Raw genomic sequence first — 24,146 nt, forward strand, 5'->3', positions numbered from 1 at the left:
GCAGAAACTAATTTTGGGTATTTTAGGCCAGGGAGATTTATAGATCAGCATCAGAAACTTCTCTTGGGTTCCTGAGAGAGTAGTAACATTCCAGAGTTGGATGGATTTAGTATCCGCCCTGTTTAAAATACGGGCTCCTGTCAAACGTATGGGTATCCCTGAGTAACCTTCTATTATGGCCCAGCTGTTCCTTAAAAGAAGCCATGGAAAATGTCAGGGCCCTGTGGCAGGTTGCCCCCCTTTGCGGGGTCACCGTGGGGAGGATGGAGTGGAGCAGCAAGTCTGCGGGAGAGTCCTGAGGCTCTAGGAGTATCGCCTGCTAGATGCTGTTGGTGGTGACCCTTGACGTTGAGCATTTAGAGGAAACGGAGAGAGATGGGGTACCCAGGAATCAGCATTTTGTAGAAACATCAGCTCTTTCTCCAGATCAGTCTTTTTAGGGACCCTCAGGAGGGAGGAAGCTGATATTTCAGAGCACAAATGAAAAAGCCATATAAGGTTAAACATAGAATTTGTTTGTTTAAATTTTGGGTGTTAAAAAGAAGAAATATTTGCTGTTCATTTATTGGCCAAGGGGGAAAAAAGGTATAATTGTCATTTGGCTGGGTTAACTACTTTTTTACAGCCACAAAATGAAGCTTTTAAAACCTTGTATCCATTGGCACCATTTTCTTCTTTATCCTAATGGAGGTGATAACAGAATGCTTGTTCCTTAAAGGCTATAAGCGGTACAACTAGATTTTCAAGGAATATCTCATAGAGTCATTGTGTTTGGAATCTGTGGGGTTTGCATCAGAATCCACTGAAGCTGTGTAACTTGGGTAAAATTTAAACCTCTCTGGGCCCGATCCCTAAGCTCGAAGTGAAGATAAGCACACTGACTTTATAATGTTGGTTCAAAGATTCAGTGAGATAATTCATGTGAAGTTTTTAGCAGTGTCTTGCACATTGAAAGCCTTCAATAAATGGGAGACTTTAGGAAGGTCACTGGGGAAGCGCCAGGAGAAATGGACACAGATGACCGACTGGATGGAGCGTACAAAGGCGGAGAGCAAGGATGCAGGAACTGCCACCCTTGGCTGTATAAAGAAGTGTGATGGAAGTCTGGGTGTCCCTTGGCTGGTAAAGCTTCACAAAAACAGGTACAGGATCTTGTTTTGCTCAGCACCATGAATTCTAGTGCCTGGCACACTGTGGCGCATAGGAAGGGACTATTTAGTGAATGAATGAATAAATGAACAACAAGTCCTAGCTGAAGTCTCTTTCCTCTGTGGAGATTTCTCTAGTCCCTTCTGATTTCTCTCTCCTGTGTGTGTGGGTGGGTGGGTGCACGTCAGACTATTAGGAGATTATAAACTCTGGAAGGCAGGAGTTATACCTCACACTTCTCCTGAGTCTTCCTTTGGCCTCCCCTCATCACTTCTGGTACTTCAAACACACGCCACCCTTCCGCTGACATCAGTGACTAAATACATACACGCTGAATTTAGCTGAAATACTGCAGTGCCTTAGTGGACGGGAATAAGCACATGGCATTTTAGATTCATGGAAATATATCCTCTCCAGAAGCTGGGCTGAATTTTCTATGCTTTCCTCATCACTTCGGAGTCTCAGGACTTGGCATGTGCTGGCCTGTGCTCTTCTAAACATCTCCGCCAACCTAAACAGGGTTGTCATGTGGTCAAAGTTCCCTTAATGTCATCCATGAAACGCATATTCTCAGAAAGTCCCCACTTTAACTTTGGTTGATACCAGTTTAAGAATCTATGCCAAAAGAGAAAAGCCTTTATAGTCATTCACTCTTTGAACAGGCAACCTAAGGATAAATTCATTTGTTTCTCCGGGACTTGTGTTTTCAAAGTTGAACAGGTATAAGGAATATGACTCCAGTCTGGTCATATTTCATGGCCACCACAAGTGGCTGCTAAGAGATTTTGCTTAAGGCTGCAGCTGGGGCTAGTTGGGTGCCTGCCAAGAACAAGGGCATGATATATTTGTGTGGTGTATGTGGATGTCTGTTTTCATAGGTATGATATTCGTATATATTGCTTTGGGGATCGAGGGAAGGGTGTAAATACTCTGTTCTCCCCATAGTGGTCTGTAAGTTTATTCTCCTTTCTGTCTATTTGGTTTCCAACTGGGTCCTGAAGGTGACAAATCCTCAGAAAAGGCCAATAGTCAATAGTGATACCTTCAAAGAGGAAAATTATGCCCATCCCAAGTCTAGGGTAGGTGTTAGGCATAGTGATATTAAGATTTGTTGATACAAAGTTAAGTCTCAAATAACCATAAATGTTCTTACATTTTCTCCATGAGCTTCAAGTTCTATTTTCACCCCTCCCTTCATTCATCGTGTGGACTAAAGCCTCAATCTGGCTATCTGCGAAATGGCTCATGGAAGATTTCCAAGAGCTCTGTCTCCCCTTCCTATTTAAGGAAGTTTCTGTAGAGAAGATAGGATTTCAGGAACTGCTTGAATAAAGAAAAAGAGACATCTTCATAACTTAAATTTTATATCCAACTCTATTGCCCAATTCTTCAATATAAACTTTGAATCCATATTTAAAGCACCTGACATAGCATCTAGCTCAGTACTTTATGTATTTTGAGCACTTGTTAAATATTTTTGTCTTCATAGGTTTTAGTAATAAAGAATGCCCTATATTGTGCATAATTAAGAATTTTCATTTTTCAGAGAACTTGGGGTTAGAGAGGAAGGAGACTCTATGTTTGTATATGTGTGTGTGTATGTGTGTGCGTGTGTGTGTGAGAGAGAGAGAGAGAGAGAAAGAGAGAGAGACTTAAATTTTGAGAAAACTATGTGGATAAAAATGGCAATATTCACTGTGTGGCATTGAGCACTTACTATGTGACAGGCACTGTTCCATGCGTGGACTTTTCCAGCTAATCTGCTTCTCACAGAAGTCACAATAGCCACAAGACAAGTGCTATTATGACTCTCATTTTGCGGATGAGGAACTCTATGGGAAAGATAACTTGTTCAAGGTCAAACAGCTAGTAAGGGGCAACATCCAGATCTGAACTCAGGTTTCTCTGACTCTAGAGTTCTAGCTCTTCCTAAAGTTCCTCCATCTCAATGCCCCTGATAGATTAAACACACACACATAAACAACAAAAACCATAACTCTGAGGATTCAGGACCTTTCTCTGAGCTATGAAAATGTTCAATGAGCAGAAGCTCCTTGCACTGAAAGCCCAAGTGAAACACTACTGAGGACTCAACTGGGAGGTTCAGGCTTTGTCAGTGGGGTGGACTCATGAGTCCCACCAGCTGCTGGCCAGTGTGCTGTTTCTCAGGCAGTTGGGAGTGACTTATGAAAAGGTCTATAAGCCCAAGAGCCATGTGATTTTCTGGTGCTGCTCTCCTGACCCATCTGCAGGGACCAGTCTCATATCAGATTCCTGGAGCTGGCTGGGGGTCCTGCTCTGAGCCTGGGCTTCCTGTGTATCTCCTTGTCTGTGGACCTGCCTCGTTCTGAAGCTGCTCTAATTCCTTGTGGATGGAGTAGCTGTTTACTGTTGAACACCCTGTTGGCAAGCGCCTCCTGAGTGTTTTGGAAAGACGCATCTCATGTGTTAGCATTGAAGGGCTATTTGCCTGACAACATTTGTACTCTTTTTCATCCTGTTCCTATCACTTTTCCTTCACAATGTCTACAGGGCATCTTGATCTGTCTTTGAGCATTGGGTCTGTAGTCCTTGGACCACTGACCATAACTACCTCTGGCCCTAATCATTTTAGAAATAGACCTGGGATTTGGTTCTAATGTTTAGAGTAGGGGCAGGAAGCCAGTTTAAATATCTCAAAGCAAGGCTCATCAAGTGATTAAAGAAACACTTTATAAACTGAGATCGATATCCTAAGCTCAACCCTCACTTAAGGTCGGACTACCAATATAATCAATTTCAGGAGGCATTATCTCACTCCATCAAGGAGAATCGAGCTATGTTATCTTCATGTGGGCTGCATACATGATGCATAATAGGGACTTAAGTGAGTGAAAGCTCAAAGAGAGGAGAAATTTCATGAATAGCTCATCAGTCAAAGATGACAATAAAATGTCGACCGGCTTAATGGAGTTGGTCACCTACTGCTTCCAGGAAGCTGGTTAATTCAATTTGTCAACTCCAGGCAGACGCTAGGGACCCTGGCTTATCCTCAGAACTCATAAGGAACTATATTGAATTCTGATGTCTTTAGTTTCACACTTCCTTTCAGCAGCATGTACAACAGGACACATTGGCCCCAAAGTATTATGAGGAGGCTTCTCTGAACTGGCAAAGAATAAACTTAGTGCTGAAGAAAATTGGTTAAGTTATAACCGGACATGCAGTCCCCCTCCACCTTGCTTGCTGCTGGGAAACCTTTGAGATGTCTCTGCATGATGGAGCCACCACGGAGTCACATCAGACCCTGATGTTTACTTTCTCATATAGAATTAAAGATTCATCTTGCCCCAAATTGAAACACATTTTCTTTTGTGTGTACCTAAAATCTTCATTAAATCTTCCTTGATCGTGGAAGTTGTAAATTCCCCTTGAACTTGGTCATTCTCAACAAACAATAACTGCCCTGGCTCTACCTGAACACACCATCCCGTGGTAATGTTCACTTAGACATTTGCCTCTGCAGGATGTTGAGCTTGTATGAATGTTGTCCAGAGACATTTAGAAGATGCGGAAATAAAAAATCAAGTGATATTGCTCAATGTGATACTTAGATATAAGAACTGTAGTATAAGTGTTGGTTCCCTTTTTAGGGGCAGACACCAGTGTTAATGCAGGCATGACCTGACTTTCCAACCAAAAAAGCACAAGTTCAAGACATCAGGGTTTACTTTTGGAAATGCCCAAATCATTTGAGAGCACCTGCCTTTTGTGAATGACCTAATTAGCATTCTTAGGGCTGCATAGCTACAAGTGACGGTGCCCAAAAGGCAGCTTTGAGTGCTTAGAGCAAGCAGGGTGATTTAAGAACTTTTCTGGGGCCCTGTGGCACTATTGAATATCAACAGCCAGTTCCAGGTTGGGAATGAGGGCAGTGTACAGTTACAGAAGGACCGAGCATCGACATTTTTCATGCCTGGCCTGCCATCCCAGCAAGCTGCTTGGGTAAACAACATCTAAATCTTCTAGGCTTTGAACATGTGGCACTCCACATATATTGTAGGACATTTGAATTGACTGATAATTTTGAATAAGTAGGATTTCTTGTTGAGTTCACTAAAATTTCCTAGTCATATGTTTTAGATTTTCAAAGCAGTGAACCAGGAGGCCTAGAGCTTCCAGTATTAGGGAACTGAATCTGAACAATGCCAAAGACCAAGATCTTAGAAAATTAAATAATCTTTGTAACACGGATAATGCTTATCACTTTAGAAGGCAAACGTCTTACTGGGAGACTTTTGTGCAAAGCTAATTGGATCCAGCTGCTGTTCTCCTCCATCTGGATTTGACGCGATCTTGATAGCAGTTTCATTTCTTAACATTCTGCAGCAAGATTTTTTATGTGGTTTTAGAAAAACCTGTTTTGTTGTTATCTTGTCCCTGTACTCATGCTTTTCATTCTCAAGTTAAGAAAGAAAGAAAGAAAGAAAGAAAGAAAGAAAGAAAGAAAGAAACAAAGAAACAAAGAAAGAAACAAAGGAAAGAAAGGAAAGAAACACCCAAGCCTGTCTAGATTAGCATAATTGGCTCTCTGTAGATTTGACTTCATTTAGAGTTGGCATTGGTCAAATTAGAAGGTGAATCCAAAGGTCTGGAGACCAGGTCAATGGAAATGTGGAGGAATCAGAATTTTCCCACAGTGAATGAACAATTAGCTTAAAGGCGTTGTTGGATAAACATTGTGCAAATGGGCCCACAAGTCTTTGCACACAAAACACATCCTAGACTGCCCGGCCAAGTACCTTTCCCCACATCCCCTTTCCTTACACAACTTCATTTACCGGCTATTCAGTCCCCTTCTCTGGATTCATGTAGTGCTTCTGTGGTCTGTACAGTTTAGAATTTACACGACCCTTGCCTTGCTTTACCCAAGTTAGTCTTTGCTCTTCATCAGACATACAAGCTCTTCTCTGGGGCTAGTAGTCTGGAATGAGGAAGGCACCACATCTTAGTCTACTTTTCTAAACCCCACACTGCTGTGCACATAGCCATGCACAATAAATTCAATTTTCATTGTATAGAGTGGAAAGGGACTAGGACCCAGAGGGGAAAGGGTTCGGGTCCTCATGCTTCAGTTTTCTCATCAATAGGCTGAGGGAGATAGATCAGATTCTGTGGTTTTTCAACTTATTTTTAACATTGGATTTTTTCAAGTAAAGTCTTATTTTAGCTAGAGCACCAATAAAAAAGAATTTATTGAAAATTCTGTTTTGAAAATTTCCATTCATCCAGGTTACCTGTCAGTCAATCGGAGGCTTTCTTTACGAACACAAACATTGAAAATCAGGAGTTATAATGGCACCTGGTAACTTACATCAGCCTCAGCACTGGACTTAGTGATGCGTTTTGTTTAGGTCAGACAATATTGAGAAAACCCTGGCTCACACAGAGGCCATTTGCAAATAAAGGAGTAATTTTTCTTTTTTAACCAGATCACCTTGTCGTTTCAGGGAACCCACCAGTTAACCCTATCTTGAGATTAGAAGAAGGATGGGAGGACATCTTTGATTCACATTTTAATCACTATTGACTTCTAACACTGGACAATATTTATTATCTCATAAAAGTCATATGAAAAAGCACCCATGTTTTATGATGCAAATACTATAAGATGCTATTAATACATCCCATTGTGTTATCTGCTTACTTCTTGTTGCACAACTGACAATAACAGGGCAGCCAGGTGTGCTTAGGACATACTAATTAATGTTAGTTGTATTAAAATACAAATATAAGTAGAGGGTAATTAGAAACTCATGGAATAGTACACTTAAGATGATTTGTACATTTTATTCAAATGTACTGTTCCTAAAAAAGGGAACAGTAAGCAAGTATTGAACTCTGTTTTAAAATATGCATCCTGGTGTCTTTAGGGGTGAAGTATATTGATATTCACAACTTACTTTGGAATGTATCAAAGAAATTAAACAGACTGATGTGTGGATAGAGTTGGGTAGTTGGGTAGATGTATGGTAAAGCAAATATAGTAAAATGTTACTTGTTCACTGTACAATTCTTTCAACTTTTCTGTGTTTGAAAGTTTTCATAATAAAATATTGGGGAAAATGTAACTCAAAAGGCAACCCTTTGTCTGAAAAGGAAGAATGTATTTTAAACATGTGTCATCTTACATTATTTTAATTCACATCCAACATTGAAGCCTTCCTGATATACCGAATTCCTCAAAACCTAGATGACTTTGAGCCACTGTCAATGGCGACGGCCACCCAGTTGGCTCTAGTGATGGCAGTGTGAGAGGGGTCATATCACTGATATCAGCCAAGCGAAAAACCTGCAAGTTATGTGCTGTGGTGCCTGGCACTTCAGGCTGTGTGGCCACCAGCACAAAAATCACAACCCATGAGACAGACAGATAATTCTACACTCTTCAAGCTGTCATTTCTGGCCCAGCTTGGGAAACAGCACTCACAGCAGGCAAGATCTCCCGCCCTGACCCTGATCCTCTCCTCTTTCTTTCCTAGGAAATGACTCACCTTATCCTCACCACCTTCAGGGAACAGGTGGGGCCTTGCATTGCTGGTAACCAACACTCAAGTGAAGTGATGATTTGTGGAGGAAACTCATTACTATTTTCCTTCTCAGGTTCTTGGGAGAGTGGAAGTTGAAGGGTAGTCTTCCTGAGTCCCACTTCCAAGCAACATTAGTTCCAGGGTCTGCAGGAGGATACATTTTACTCCTCAGAGCCCACATTTCAGATGTTGAGGAGGGACACCAGAATTTACATGCAGCTGTGATGGTCCCCAAACTGGTCTCCCTGCACCTTGCTTCTCTTTTTCTTTCAATTTACCCAATTTACACATCCAGTTTAATCATCCTAAAAGATCGCTTTTGGTTTTTTCCCCTTAGAACTATTCTCTTTCAAAGTGGCTTCCCTTTACCTACAGGGTAAGATAGTATCTCTTTAACCACTCACTCAAGGTCCTGAGGAATATAGCTCTAACCTGTGTTTTTAGATTTAATTTTCTCAACTCTTCAGAAACTCCTTCTGCCTCCACTGGATTGGTGTCCTGCTGCTTCTCTCCTCTCCTCCTACTTTCTAAATATACTGTAAAAATTCTATATGAGAAGTTTGCAAATACTGTTCCCTTACACCACATCTATCCAAATCCCATCAGCTGAGGCAGTTCTTTTTCCTCTGAGTTTCTGTATCAGTTAGGATGCTTTGGGCTGCAAGTAACAGAAAACAAGAAGCCAGATATCTTTAGCCAGTGGTTTTTAAGCTGTAGCCTGCATTAGAAACACCTGGAGGGCTTATTAAACCAGATTGCTGCTCCCACCCCGCCTACAGCCAAATTTTCTGATTCAGCAGGAAATGGGTGGGAATCTAAAAATCTGCATTTCTATCAAGTTCCCAGGTGATGCTGATGTGCTAGTCAGGGGGAACACACTTTGAGAAGCATTGACTTAAGCAATGGGAAATTTATTGTGTCACTCAATAAGAAATCTAGAGCAGTAATTCTCCAACGTAACAAACTGGGAGTGTTTTAAAAATCCTGATGATCACATTTCATCACTTTACCAATTAAATGAGATCTTTTGGAGTTAGCTCCAGGCATCAGTATTTTTGAGAACACTCCAGGTGTTTACAATACGCAACCAAATTTTAGACCAACTGGTCTAGCGGTAGGGAGGTTGCAATTTTGGTTACTTCATCAGTCCAATAGTGTCATCATGGACCAATTTTCTTCCATCTCTCTCTTCTGTCTTCCTCTGGGTGTTAGTCCTTGTTGACTTTTCCCTTCACCGTCGAAAGTTGCTTGCACCTGTTCAAACTTCCCTCCTTTCAAAACACTGTCCAAAGCTTGGGAAAGGAGAAAGGGCATGCACTTTCCTTTCTTCCTTTTGCCTTTTTAAACCCATAGAAAGATTTCCTAGATGCCTCCCAACACATCTTCAACCTGAACTGAACCACATTACCAATCCTACACCAATCACTAAGGAGTGAATGAAATAATTTTGTTGACTTAGATTATCGGTTGTCAGCTTTGGTAGTACATTAAGATCACCTGGGGGACTTTGAAAACGATTGGATTTAGAAGTTATCTCTTACCAATTAAATCAGGGTCTGGGGCCTGGGGTCCAATTTTCAGAATGTTTGAATCATTCTCCAGGTGATTCTAATATGCAGGCAGAATTTAGAGCCATTGGTTTTGACCAATCAAGGTTCACCCCCTAGGGCAGTGAAGAAGCTCAGCCTTTAGGAAAACACAGCCACTTAATACTTGGACAAAATAAAAGTTCTCTTAGCAGGGAGAAGGGGGAATGGCTACTGGGTAGACAACCATCGCCCGTGGGGCATCCACATGCTGCGATGTATGGTTAACCATAAGTGTCTGGGCTTATACCCACATTGAGACAGGGTGTTGCTCCCTTCTTTATGTCCCTAACAAATCCCTGCCTTAGTTCCGTGCATGGAATAGGTATTCACACATATTTGTTTATTATTAATTGCTTTGCCCATCTGCTGGGAGATCCATTAGTGGAATGAATTTACTCTGCCTGGACATTTCATTCCATTGGAACCTGCCACAAGGACTGCTTCACCTCCCCCATCTTCAAAGCCAGACAGAATGCATGGAAAGATCCCACTCTGCTCCTTGATTAGTGTATCTGCCTCTTGACCCTGCCATGGTTTTATGTGACAGGGAAATTCCACACTCCCGGTATGAATGCTTGGCCTGATGGGGCCATGCCAGGGGCTGCGGCAGCGTGTGTGCCTGCTTTTGTCCTCAGGGTGGTGAGGGCCAAAGTTTGTCCCTCAAAGCAGACTCTAGCAAATCAGCACTGGGTCTCTTTTGTGCAACAAGTACATTTAGATGCATAATTGAGGAACTTTTCCCTCTCTGCAGAAAACTTGACATTTCCCTATCATGGTTAGAGGAAAAGTATTTGAAGCTTGACAGGGTGAAGAGACTAGCCACCGACTTTAAATTGAAGGGGTTGATGGGGAGACAGGCAGGCTGGTTGTGACTTTCGAAGCACAAACTCTTTTATTCAGCAAAATCCTGTGCGCAGCTCCTCATTCACACTCCTACAGCCAGAGATGCTGAGAAGGACCTTGCCTTGGAGAGGCTGAATGGGCACATTAACCTGTAAGCTGCTTCATATTGGGCTGAGCACAGAGGAAGTCCTAAGAGCAAGGTTCATGAGATAGTTATTTGGAATATTTTATTTCAAGATGGGAGAGATGGTGTTTGAAAATTAATCATTCCCTTCCCTGTAATGAAGTCTGAAATAAAGACTTTATATTCTGTCACACAAAATCCTGTTCTCAAGGAAGGTTACTTCTTCTCATTTCTTTCCTTTAATTTCCTTCTTTCCTCATAATTAGTCTGGCCACCCTCTATTAATGACTTGGTTTTTGGTAACCAGAGACACTTACTCGTAGAGCTGCCTTGCGTGTGCTCACTTGCATGGCTGTCTAATATCCAACAAGCCTTAGTGTCAAGTTCACGACATGACGTGTGGAAAATGACCATCTCCTTCTTACTGTTTTGCTCTGAATTGAAAATCCTCACATCACCACTACATTGAAGGTGAGAGATTTTGCAAACCTTTTATTTCAGGGGCCATTTTCTAAGGATTTGGGAGAGACTGAAAATACCGCAATCTGGTTGAAGTTGACACATACTAAAACCTTCTCTTTTCTTCTGAGAGACAGGTGAACTCTAGTTGATAAACTTTAGAGGCGCCTGGTTGGCAGCGGACTGAATGGTGTTGATTTCACTTTTGTTTTCAGTAACATTTTTTGAGAGCTCCGCAAAGCCAACAGTACAGCTTTGCGGGGCCAGAGTAGAAGCTAATGTTTGCCCTGCCAATGCCATTTCCTATCAATCTTACGAAGACCCTTGACACACTGTTTACAAAGATGCAGCAGCCCAGAGCCCGAGCGAGGATCCAGTTTCTTTTTGGAAATTTTATTAAGTTGTAACAAAAGCCCAGGTGCAAATTTTGTCCTTCTCCCATGAAGAATTATTGCAAAAAGGGAAAACTCTACTGCATGTGCCTAAAGAAGGGAGCAGTAGAGAGTGTGTGTGTTCCTGAGCCCAAGACAATAGCCTTCCATTTGCCAAGTTGACAGTCATTTAGGCTCCCAAAGAAACAGAATATCTCAGCACCAAATCCTCATCATTTCTTCCCTAAAAATTTCCATTAAAGTATCACATGAATATACATTTGCCCCAACTATTATAAAAAAACAGCAAACAACATCAGTTATTCTTCTTTCAGGAAATCTCCCACTGGAACTCAGGGTGAGGCAGGGACAATGTCCAGAGCTGAGAATTTTCTGGTTCCTGGCCACACCTGCTTGGTGGATTGGGTAGCAGAGAGGGGAGAGTTGGGTTATTATTCTTCTCCCACACGGGAGGCAAGAGGAAGAGAAAGTGGCCAAGTTACTCTTCCATTCCCAGCCGAAAAGCCTCCCTGCCAGCCTGTCCAATTCCTAAGGCTTCTACGGGTGGGGGAGACAATTAAAATGTCCTTCGAAGATTTAAGAAACTCTTCGGGAATTTGCAAGCACTTCAATCCTTGCTGTCCTCTGAGAGATGGGAGCAGAAGAGACCTTCCTGTGGGTCTCCTGGTGGAGGGACAGGTATAGACAGTGAAGGCGAGTCTACGCCAAGTGAAGCTGAAGTGACTTTCTGGAGTCTTGATGGGGAGCAGGCTAATGGGTGTGGTCCTGGGAGACAAGGCTGGGGCCCAGTTCTGGCACTCCCCAAAGCTGCAGGTGATGGATGGATGACTTATTCATTTGTCCTCGTCTCTTGATCTGGAAAATAGGAATGACACCATCGAACTACTCAGGATTTCCACCACAGATGACTACCTAGGAATTTGCCAATGGGAAATGTTGACTGTTTTGACTGTTCATGAGCTTGGCTTCCCAGATTTGGGGGTTCACTCAGACATCTCCATTTACAAAGCCTTTGCCAGGCCTTATAGCCTAAATCCTGACAATGTCCTGACAAGACTTTTTGCAGGCTTGGCTAGTTTATGAGCTCTCGTGGGACTGTGAAAGTACAAAGTGAAGGCCAATTATATGTTTGCAGCTTTGCTCCTTGTAAAGAAGCCTGGGGTATTAACTAGGAGAGAAATGTGAGAAATGTTTTAACTTTTTAGAAACTCAGATTTCTCCCTGGGTATTTCTTCCCTTTGGGTATCAGTTGCCTTTTGACTTTGTCAGCCAAAAGAAAAGATTTAGTGTATTAATTTGAAAAATCTTAAGAAGAAGAAGATGACAATTTTTATATGCTGTTATTTGCCTGTGGGTCAGATATGATCTCTTGGCTTATGGCATTATTTACCATTTCTACAGCAAATGTGCTGCAACCTGGATGACTCAGCTAGAAACAGCCTTCCAATTTATTTGAGCATATTTTTTGCTGTTCATTAACCATTGTCATAAGAATCAGGTCCTCTACTTGTCATTTGCAGTTTGGAGCACATTCTCTGTGGGTATGTGCTGCCTTCCTCTTTTGCTATCAGGATTTCTGCTTGTCCCTCCTCATTTGACTTGTAGGGTAAAAACCAGCCTCATAAAGGAAACCAACAGCAATTAATGTAACATTTTTATGATGCTTGGAGCAAGATTAACATCCCCTATATAGATGGCTGAACAGTAGTTTTCAGAAATGTATTTCCTGTAGCTGTTGTTCCAGCCTGCATGGCTTCACATGCTGTTAGGGACATCTGCATCCTAACAAGCTCCTGCTGCATTTCTGGAAGTGTCCTCTCCTTCTTCTGCTCAGTCTACTTCTTGAAATGTGGCCTTTGCTGCCACTGCCATTCCACCTCCAAGTCATTAGGGAGAGTTAGATGGGAGTTCAGGGTTAAGAAAATGTCTCATTGTGGCAACTTCCTGTCTTGTGTCCCTCCAAATAACAGGGTGCCAAAAAGGTGGCCATTCCCAGAAGTCAGAGTGTGGAAATGATGCTCTGAGACTCCTTGATTTCTCTCATTTATCCAACCACTGTTTCCCTACTGTCACCCATTCCCAACCCTGGTATATTGAGGCTGAATGATAGGGTGGCAAGACAGATCCCTCTGGAACTGCCTACAAGGCTGGTCACTACCCTGGATACTCAATATGGATCTAACCAAAGTGAGTTCTCATTTTCAGTCTCAAGAAATTTATTCTCTTGGAACAAGATCTTAGAGCCATAGAACCATGAATTCAGGTATCAGAAACCATAGACTCTTGGAAACTCTGTGATTCATAGACATTGTGGCTATATACTTCTAAGTAGAATGTACTAAGAGTTCTCTAACAATTATGCAGTGAATTCTACTTTCTTTGGTATTCCATATACCATGCTATTAGAATAGATATTCTTTTTCAATTTTACAGATGAAGGAAACTAATTAGATATCAAGCCTGAACTGTACTTCTTAGTGCAAGGAAAACCTTGAGAGATTGTCTAGTAAATTTTACAGAGGAGAAAATGAGCTCTGAGGAGGTCGAATGGCTTATCCGAGGCAGACACAGTCAATTGTAGGCAGTGCTGAGCCCATTCAACTCCCAGGCTTGTGTTCTTTTTTATTCCAACCTGCCAGCTTAAAAGTGAGACTCTGTACAAAGTTACCATGAGGCAGATTCAATTCCAGTTGAGGGAAGTCCGTTTTATTTGGGTATCAGCAAAACTCTTGATATTACAAAGAGCCTAGAAATGTAAGTCTGCATTTAAAGTGCTAAGCAAGATTGACACTGCTAAGGAGCTCTATGAGACTCTTTTGCTCATTATCCTGATCTGTAGACCTTGTATTTCATGCCTTAAGGGTGGTGTAACTTTGTGAATCTGTTCCTCTAAAAGAATGTAGTGAGATTTGGGGGCCTTACTGGGATAAAGTTGAAAGCTTTCTATTCCATATATCATTTTCTTTCAGATACTATGGCATCTGTCCTTCCTGCCTTCCTTCCTTTCTCCTTTTATTTCTCTTTCCATATCTTCCTCCTCCTCCTTCTCTATCTCTTTTACTTCTTATTTCCTCCTTTCCTTTCTGTGCTTCTCTATCTTTGATAAAAGAATGATTGAAAGTGAAGTGTCAGGAGGAAGCAATAGGGTATGATTCAATCAGTGCCAACTGCCCTCAAATAAAACACTATTTGTTGATCCTCTAGACTAAAAAACAAACAAACAATCCCAACCTTAGAAAAAGAAGGTATGTAACAAAGACATAAAAGACATTTACCTAAGATTATGAACTTCTCAGTTCTTTTTTAAATTTTTAATTATTTTGGGTACATAATAGTTGTATATCTTTATAGGGCACATGTGATGTTTTGATACAGGCATACAATGTGAATTAATCAAATCAGGGTAGATGGGGTATCCATCACCTCAGGCATTTATCATTTCTTTGTGTTAGGAACATTCCTGAAATTTTCAGTTCTTAAAGGCATTCTTATGATGAAAGTGTGACCTTGGATGACGTGATCATGAAGTAGACAAGATTTATGTCTAAACTTTATTCCCACATCCTCTCAATTTTGCATCTGGATCTGGGCCTCCCAAGGGTATAAAAAGGTGCAGCAGAGTTATCTAGCTTCCCGAAGTTCAAAACACGCAACAGCCAATCAAGGGCGACATCTTCCCTAACTTTCCTTGAGAGTCTAGACATGGTCTCTAGGAATGATACCAACTGTTATACGCCAGAGGGCAAAACTCCATTTGCATTTCATCGCTAAGACTCCTCAGAGCAGAATTAGTCCTGGTCAGACTGCAGTAAGAAAAGAAATTACTACCAGTGAGTTGAAAGTGTATAACTAAGCTTGCATCTAAGGAAAACAAATACTTTCCTAGAGCTTAAAAGACATGAATTTTCTTCATGAAAGGAGAGGCTGAACCTAATCCCCTTTTCAACTATGTTTATCATGTAGAGGCGGGGTGTGCGTGTGCCTGCACATGTTCGTGTGTGTGTGTGTTTTATCTTCTTTCCAAACTTCTTTCTTGTTTTTTTGAGGCTATTGCAAACCATATTTGATAGCGTGAAAGTAGTTGTAACCATCTTGGTGTTCAACAATTAACGGCCTTTCAAGTATTCCCCTGACACTATAGAGATTAAAGGTGTGATGATCACGCTAAGCCATTTGGAAATTGTAGTGACAAATTGTGTGGTAAGTACTTCCTTGGGAACTTATGGTTCTCATTAGATCTGGGAACGTGCTGATTGCAGAGGTGAGGGAGGGCGCCGAGCCTGACCGCTTCACTGCTCATCCGTAGCTTCCTTTCATCTGCCTTCCCAGTCCAAGAGTTCCATAGAGTTTTTCAAAGCGCATTAGACCACCGAATGGCATTCCTAAAAGTAGAAGGAAGAGTGTTTGTTTAGCTGAATTAGGGGAAGTCTCTGGTGGCCAGTGAAGTTTTTATTGAGCCATTTCTGGAAGGGCTAAAAAATTCAAGTGGGTTTCTTTGTTTTGTGCTTCAGTGTTTCTTTATATTCTGTGGAAAAGGTATTCCACCTTGAGGTTTGAGCCAGCTGATGTCAATTGAGGAGTGGGACACCATTTATAGGACAAAGTGAAGAAGAGTCTGTGGGAGGTGACACTTGAAAATATTGGGATAGATGGAGTGCTTGGTTGAATTGGAAAGGGAAAGTCTGAGAACTTCATAAAGTCAGTAATGGGCTTTGGTGACACTTGCTGGGTGTGTAATATATCAGACAGTAAGAGCTTGCTGGGAGGTTGAAGAAGGGATTACTGACAAAAGGTAATAAAACTGGAAGATGTGTCAGATGGAAAAAAACAGGGAGAAGATTGGGTAACCTTATCCATGAGGAAAAGCTGAGGTAGAAGAAAAGCATTATCGCACTATATCACACAGCCAGACTATCATGGTGTTATAGATGTGTGTGAGCACAAAATGCGCATTGTAAATGTGAGCGCATGTGCAAATGTGTACCCACCACATATAGATAAAAAAATTTTAACCCAACCTTTACTGAATGCTTACCAGGCACCAGGCACTATTCTGCAGTAAGTGATCTAAATCTCACAAGACTTTTTGTCTTCTGAGCGGTGCTTTGCTTTACGTAAGCAAGCTGGGTTTCAGATGCAGGGCTCCCCTCATTTACCTACAAAGAAATTTAAAGAAACAATAAAGCACAAAGCATATAAACTCAACTGGTACAGGATTTAAGGTAAGTGTTATCATCAATATCATTTTATGGAAACACAGAGAAGTTGATACATTTGCCCAAAGTTACAGCTAGTAAGTGGAATTGGTAGGATTTGACCCAGGGAGTGTAGGGCCAGACATGGCTGCTTAACCACTGTAGGACTTTCCCTCTGTACAGACACCTTAGTTTTTTTCTGTTTGTCAATGTGTCAAAAATGCATATAAAAGGATGTTTATGGGAGTATAAGTTATAGCACATATTACTGGAAAACACTTAAGTGTTCCACTAGAGGGAATTGGTTAAATAAACTTTGGTATGTTCATGTGAGAGAATACTATGCAGCTGTGAAAAATAGTATTTTCAAAGAATATATCTCAATGCTAGGTAAGGTTAAGTGGAAAAAGCAGGCAGCAAATCTGTATGTATAATTTGATGCCAATTAATTTTTTTTAAACTATTATAAAGGAAAAGAAGTGGAGACAGCCTAACTGTATGAGTAAATAAACTGTGGCTTAGTCATACACTGGAATACCATAGCTAGTTCAACTGAATGAAAATGATCTCCATGTGTCAATATGGGCAAGTTTTAACACATAATGCTGACTGAGAAAAGAAACGTACAAAAGGATATGTGTATGGCATTATACCACTTACACAAAAATCGAAAATGTACAAAAGTAATACATATTGTTATGAATATAAATACATAGTAAAAGTATGAAAACACACAGAGAATCTATACACACCAGCTTCAGGATGGCACTTCCTGGTTTCTCTCAGGAAGGAGAAAGAATTAGATGGGTTTTAGCTGGATCCATTTTGTTTCTAAAGAAAGAGAGAACTAAAGCAAATAAAGTAAAATGTTAACATTTGTTAAATATTAGTGGTGTGAATACAGGTTTATTTGATACTGCTTTCTGTATGTTTGAAATATTTTATAATTACAAATATATATATAATATACTATATAATGTCTTATGTGTATAAATAACACATGCACAGCTAGACGGCATCAGAATATAAACAACGGCTATGTTGGAAGAGCGTAGTGTAAATAATTCTTACCTTTTCTTTAAATTTTTCTGTATTTTTCAAATTTTCTATAGGAACTGCGAGGTAAGAAATGAAAAGAGAAAAATGTATTTTTAGAAAGTGTCAATGTTTTAGGCAAAGAGCACCGCAGTGGAAGACGGAATTTGCTGCCATGCGACATGGGTTGACTCACTCAGGTGCTTTGTAGCACCATTTCCTCGCCTGCATGGTGGTGGTGATTGGAGTTTGTTAGAAATGGGATGCATGCTTATTAAACCTATTTATTCTTTCTGGTGACCTGCTGACGTAGACCTCCGAGGCCTTGGCACGAAGTGACCATGGGACTAACTCTTGCCAATGGACTGGGAAGAGGCAGTTAGGAGTCAATGTAGCTGATCTGAAGTTTTTTTCTTCCCTCTGATGCTATTTGGATGAAGCCCAGGGCATCTTGGAACCCTTTGTTGAGATGGTGGAGCCACAGCCTGGAAGGAGCCTGGATCCCCATATGTCACCACTTGCAGGAGAGTGGCCTAAGCAGAAACATACACATTAGATTTTGTGAAAACAAGAAGTAAACTTTTGGGGTCATTGGATATAGTTAGGCTACTCTGACCAATATAGGCTCCATCTCTAGGATCCCTTCACGTTCTAATATTCTACGAATGCCATGATGCCCTTGGTTAAAGTTGTCTCTCCATTTGTCTCTTAATGAGGTCCAGTAGTCTCAGGGACAAACTAATTTAAACTGTAAATGTGGACATGTCCAAAAGAAAGAAATAGGTAAACAAGTGAATTGAAAAGATGTGGGACAATAGACAGAAGGCTAGGGGAAAGTGCAGAACCAAGTGAATCTGGGATGTGCGTGAGTTGAGGCCATGTTGAACATTTCCTAAGGACAAGGACGTGAACATCTTTGATCTCTTTATAGACCTCCGGTCCTACAGATTGCAGGCATTTAATCAATACTTGTTGGATGAATGAATGAATGTGTGGGAAGCTGCTATTAATGATGGTCACATGCCCTAGGAAGCTACTGCTGGTTAGTTTCTAGAGTTATAGTCATTGTGAATTTGATTCTGGAACGCGTGGGTGATGTTGGCCTTTCAGTTTGGTGAAGTGGGTCAGAGCCCATGATCTGGACTTGGAGGTGTGAGACAGGCTGGGTTAGAACCTGGCTCTGCCTCTTCCTTAGCCCTGCCAAGCCTCGGTGTTTTCAGATATAAAATAAGGATAAAAATACCATAAAACTCAGAGTCATTTTGAGGATGAAAGGAGTTCGTTAATACAAGCGATGCCTCTAGCACAGGCCTGTCACGGAGTAACTTGGTGTTACGACATGAATTCAAAGTGACCCTCACTTAAATCGAGGTAAGACTCCCCAAATCTCCTTACCTAGTTCTGCCATGGTCACTAGCTAAGCCAGCACAGGTGTTGGCCTTGACAAGATTGGCATGACATTGGTCGAATGCTTCAGAATTGCCTTATTACAACATCATTAAGTCATACTTGCAAAATAACCAATGGTTCCCATGTAGCAAGAGCACAGGAGGTGAGAGGGGACGGTTTCCTAATGCAGACGTCCTTCAAGGTCACTTACTAGCTGAAAGACCTTGAGAAGGTGACTCGAGTGCCCTGAGTTTCATTTTCTTACCTGTGAAGTTGGGGGAGAGAACACCTACCTACCTGCCGTGCAGGTTATCGTGAGGACAAAAACAATGTTCCTGAAGCCTGACACAGGAGGGCACGCCTGGCTGCCACTCCTCCCTCACCATGTCACCTCTTTGAAACCCAGCCCTGGTTGAAGTTCAGAAGACATTTCACCAGTTTTTATTCAGAATGCTGTGGTTTTGTTAAAACTCGTATATATTTTGGGAAGCATTCCCAACCCCCATCCCACATGCCCCCAAAACCCATTTAGTTGAAGGGAAATGGAATCTGTCTGGTTTTGATTCATTTACACTCCACTTGTTAGCATTGTTTTGTAAGCAGCAGCCAACATCCAACTAACCCTTGGAACCTTGCTTTAAAAGCTGCATTTTAAAGTTGAAAAATTTATTTTTCTTTCTTCTTTTTTTAAAAAAATGCTAAAAGGAAACTGGAGTTTAGTACCAGTTGGCGTTTGGGTTTATTCTCTGTGTATGACTGACTTCCAACAAATTTGGTAAAAAAATACACTTTGCCATTCCAGGCTTTACAATTTCATCTCAATTTAATTTACTCTTGAAAAGGTTTTCCTATTCCAAGCCAAGAGAATGTTTGTGTGTTCTGTTGCTGTTTTGCTGGATCATGGAATTGTCGCCTCTTTAAGATTTTTGGTTTGTCGCTCAAATGAAAAAAAAAATGAAGACCTTTACTGAATCTTTGTATGGTACTGGCTTTCTGTTGACCCTGTCTTCATTTGATTTGGTGGAGGGTTTTGGTGTAGATTGGTAAGAAGTTTCATTCATGAAGACAGACTTGGGAAATTACATGTAATTATCCAAACCTATACTCAACAAGAGGAAAAACAGAAAGGAGTTGAACGCTGCCCTCGGAGTGCAGGGTTTCTCAGAGGTTTCTACGGAGGACATCAGCCCCACTCGCTACGGTATCATTTTACCCACCAAGTCCGCGTAGTAAACACAACCTCCAGACAATGCAGTTTACTTTCCATTGTGTAGTAATAGCCTTCATCTGCTATTTCTAGGCTACACAATTGTTCATTGTTCATGCTGCTTCAAGGTTTAGAAAGGTTTAGAGTTTTCTTCCTGGGACTGAAAACAAACAAGGAGGTAATTTCCACTTGTATGGCAGCCATTCCATTTGCTAAGGGTCTCAAGTAATGTATCTGTGTTTTTTAGGAGATGAGTTTGCAACAGATTTGCTTTTTTGTAAATCTCAGAAATGGTAAAAGTCTCCTCTTGAATTTGCATTAAGGTATTTGAGGCTCAAATGGGCTTTCTGAACTGACTTGGTAAGTATTGTTAAGTTTGACTTACGAACTCATTTCCAGACGAGGAAGGTGTATTTTTGATTTTATAACAGGAGCAGTGAATTTTAATCTTCAGTTTTCTATGTTGTTACTATCTAGAGGCAGTGCATAAAATATCACCTTGATGATTTTTATCACCATCTTGATTGTGAATGTTTTGAGCTAAGGGAGACGCGTAAGTGTCAAATCAGTTTTCTTTGCCCCTAAATCCAAATTTCCATATGTCCAATATAGCTGCAGAACATACCGGTGAAGGTGGTAAACAATCTTTGGAGCTCTTCCTTGTTTAATTTAATTAGGTTGGTGGAGCCCCAGGAGAGCCCGTCTACTCAAAGCAAAGTATATAAAGAAGATAGGAATGAAAACTTCCCAAATACTAACACAGGTGAGATCTAGGAAGAATGCAGTCATGTTTATGATCTGTTTGTTTTCTTTGTCTTACTTTTGTGAATTTTTATACAATGAATATATGTGTGTGTATATTTTAAGTTTCTTTTTACCAAAAAAGATGAGGATATGTGTTTGTTTTTCTAAAAATCAAGCTGCATAGAAGTGTATAGAATAAAATACACAAGTACTTTTCATTCATCCCCTAATCACACTTTGCTTTCTAGAGATCACAATTGGTTTTGTGCCCTTTTCTCTGTTATATACGTATTGTCAATGTTATATTGAAATTATATTGAAAGAGCTGGATTCCATAGAGAACATGTAGAAGACAGTTTCCCTTTGCTGTCTCTATGAACATAATACGCGGAGTCTTTCTAACTTCTTGGATGCTCATATATAGTAACAACTCCAGTCCCTTCAAATCCCAAGCACCATCCCCAGGCTCTTTGGCTCTCTGTGCACACAGTGGGTTCTGGCTGCTTGAGGGCATCCTTTGACCAAAGATGTAGGTGCTGCCTGGGGAGAGTGAAAGCTCACACTTCCCCCCACCCCAGCAGGTGTGTGTGAATCTGATCAAGAGAGTGGAGCGCTGACAGCATCTTGCAGATGCAGCCCCTCTAAAAATGACCCCGTTGGTTCCCTTGCACATCGCCGGAGGGGAGGGAAGCACTGTGGCACTCTCGCTGCTGCTGTTGGGAGAAGTGCAGTCTGCTGGAATGCTGCTCACGCAGTGCCTGGGCCTCCAGCACGCAGTTCAGTCCAGCCTCAAGCTAGTAGACAGTCTTTGGTCCTGGATCAAGTGCCAGTCTGTACCCTTACAGAGTTCAGAGACAGCCCCTTGAACTCCTCCCTCTTACTTAGACTGAGGTAAAGGTGGAAACACCACCACACCCCAACCAATCATTCCAAAGAAATTCTCTCTCAGCATTTTCAATTTCAGTCCTTTTATACCCTTGAGGTGGGTGATGGGCGAACGATTGCCATTGATGTCTCCTTTGCAAGTTCTGTCTAGGTGGTCTAGCAACTCATTTGGAACATGAGTGCACTAATTGTCTGTTGCTTTGTTCTGGGTCTTTTGGGGGCCTTAGACAAAGCTGAAAAAGAGTCCCACTGTCACAACTCATTATAGACCTAGAAAAGTCCTCGTTTTTCTATGAATTGGAACACATTAATGTTATGCAAATTTCTGTCTTTATTGTCAATATATTTAACAGTCTTTCATGTCAGAGGATGTTGATCTGCCTCATTCTGTTTAATGGCAGCTTAATATTCCACTGGATACATAAACTATAGTTTATTTAACCATTTCCCTATTGACAGACTATTTCCAATTTTTGGCTTTTATAAGCCATGCTGCTATGAATATTTTTTGTATTCATATTTGTGTGTGTGTGTATGTGTGTACACATGCTAGTACTTTTCTAGAATAGAGGCTTGGAAATGAAGCAAAAGGTAGACACTAGAAAAATTTTGCTACCAAAAGTGCCTCCAAGAGTGTTGCATGAATGTCCGTCTTTTCCAGCAGTGCATAAGAGTGCCTATTTCCCAACACCCTCACTATGTATTTTCATTGTTTTTAATCTTTGCCATTTTAGGGGCCAACAGTGATCTCATTGTTATTTTATTCTGTGTCTTCCTGATCACTAATGAGGTGAGCATCTCATGTTTGTCCATTTGTATTTGTGCTCTGTGACTTGCCTGATCACATATCCTTCATCCAGTTTATAGTTCTAAGGTCTTTCTCAGCTCCTTGTAGTTCTACACAAGGGGAAGGTGGCAAAATGATGAAGCATCCACTTGGTGGAAACCCTATCCCAGCTCCACCAGGATGAACATTTAGGCCACTTTGTCTCTTGGCCTTAATTTTACATGTATTAAAAATTACTAAGGCATGTTGGGTTTAGAGGAAGAACCAAAGGAGATTATTTAGAACACCTAGCAGCCATGGCAACATGCCTTTAGAAGGGGCATGTACTCTGCAAAAAATTATTCCACTTGCAGGTAATGACAGACATTTGCCAAATAGCCCCAAGCTAACCCAAGAAGAATAGGCAGATGGTTTGAGGTGTGTCAGGAATAGGATTTACAAAATAAGATTATGGTTATTCTGGAAAGTGACAGCAATCATTGTAAACAACGGGCTCACTTTTTGCCATGGGGCAGAGGAAGAAAAGGGTTTTACATTGCTGCTTGTGAATTAGAGTTGGCTCACCCAGATGCATAGATCTCTGGGGTTTATATACATTGTAGGCACTTGTATAAGCCGCATGACTGGGCCTCCAGTGAGTTCAGATCTGAATCAGGGAAATTGCATTCTAGTTTTAGACGTCCCTTGTGGTATTGGTCCTATTTTGGTTGTGTTTGGCAAACTGATCTGTATCCTTCTGTATGTGAACATCACTGTGACACCACTTGAACTGTTAGTTGAGAAGACACTGGAGAGAGCCAGCCTGTTTATTCCTGAATGTATATTTTTGGCTGCAGGAATTAGAGTCACAACAGAGGAAGGTGCCAAACACCTCCCATATACGACTGACCTATTTGCTCATTAGCCCAAATCCCAGCTCTTGAAGGTGTAATGGATGAGTCTGCCTCTGCCATGCATTAAAAAAATGTCAAATCTCTCCTGTTTGATTCAACTAAGATTTAGAAAGATAATGCTTCCTCTTGGGGATATTTTGGCATTTTCTAAGGGAACAGAGAGAGGAGTTGTCAATGGGAATTTGCTGACAATGACATGAAGAGAAGGTGGTCACAAAGAAAGACTGGAGATCTCAGATCTTGGGTTGGGCTAGTGGCTCCCTCAAATGGTTACGAACTGTCACCATGCAAGCAAAGGGTGAAATTTGGCCTTTAGAATACATTTCCATTAGCCTTGGAATTTGACAGCTAGTTCCCGATGGCAGCTCGCCGCAAAGCATGTGGGACCTGCAAGTTGGCAAGGCCGATCTCTGACTAATGGGGAAAGTTACCCAATGAGAATTAGCAATCTTGCATCACTGATCAGAATTCTTATGTTACCTTTCATGTGGGGAACAGAACAAGACTTTTCAAAAGGAGTTGGGACTGGTTTTAACATGGCCTGTTGGTCACTGAGACAGGAAATATTTAACATGAATCAGATTCATTTGGAATATGTTTGACTTGTCATTAAGCTTAAGGTTTCCAGGTGTTAGTTTTACTGAGCACTCATTTAGTGCTTTTATGTATTGAAAAAAATGTACCTTCTCATTATTCCTGGATAGATATAATTGGCCCCATGATTTTGGTCTGTATTTGTACTGAATTTTTCAACTTACCACTTTTGGAGAAGTGGAATCTCTTAAGAATTAAACTAAGAAAACCAGTCCTGGACGAGTATCCTAAAAGCATGGCATTGCTATCACAGGCTGAACTGATCCCAGATGGATTCTGAAATGGGAAGACC

This window comes from Propithecus coquereli, unplaced genomic scaffold (genome assembly GCF_000956105.1).
Source record: "Propithecus coquereli isolate 6110/MARCELLA unplaced genomic scaffold, Pcoq_1.0 Scaffold110, whole genome shotgun sequence".
Taxonomy (NCBI): Eukaryota; Metazoa; Chordata; class Mammalia; order Primates; family Indriidae; genus Propithecus; species Propithecus coquereli.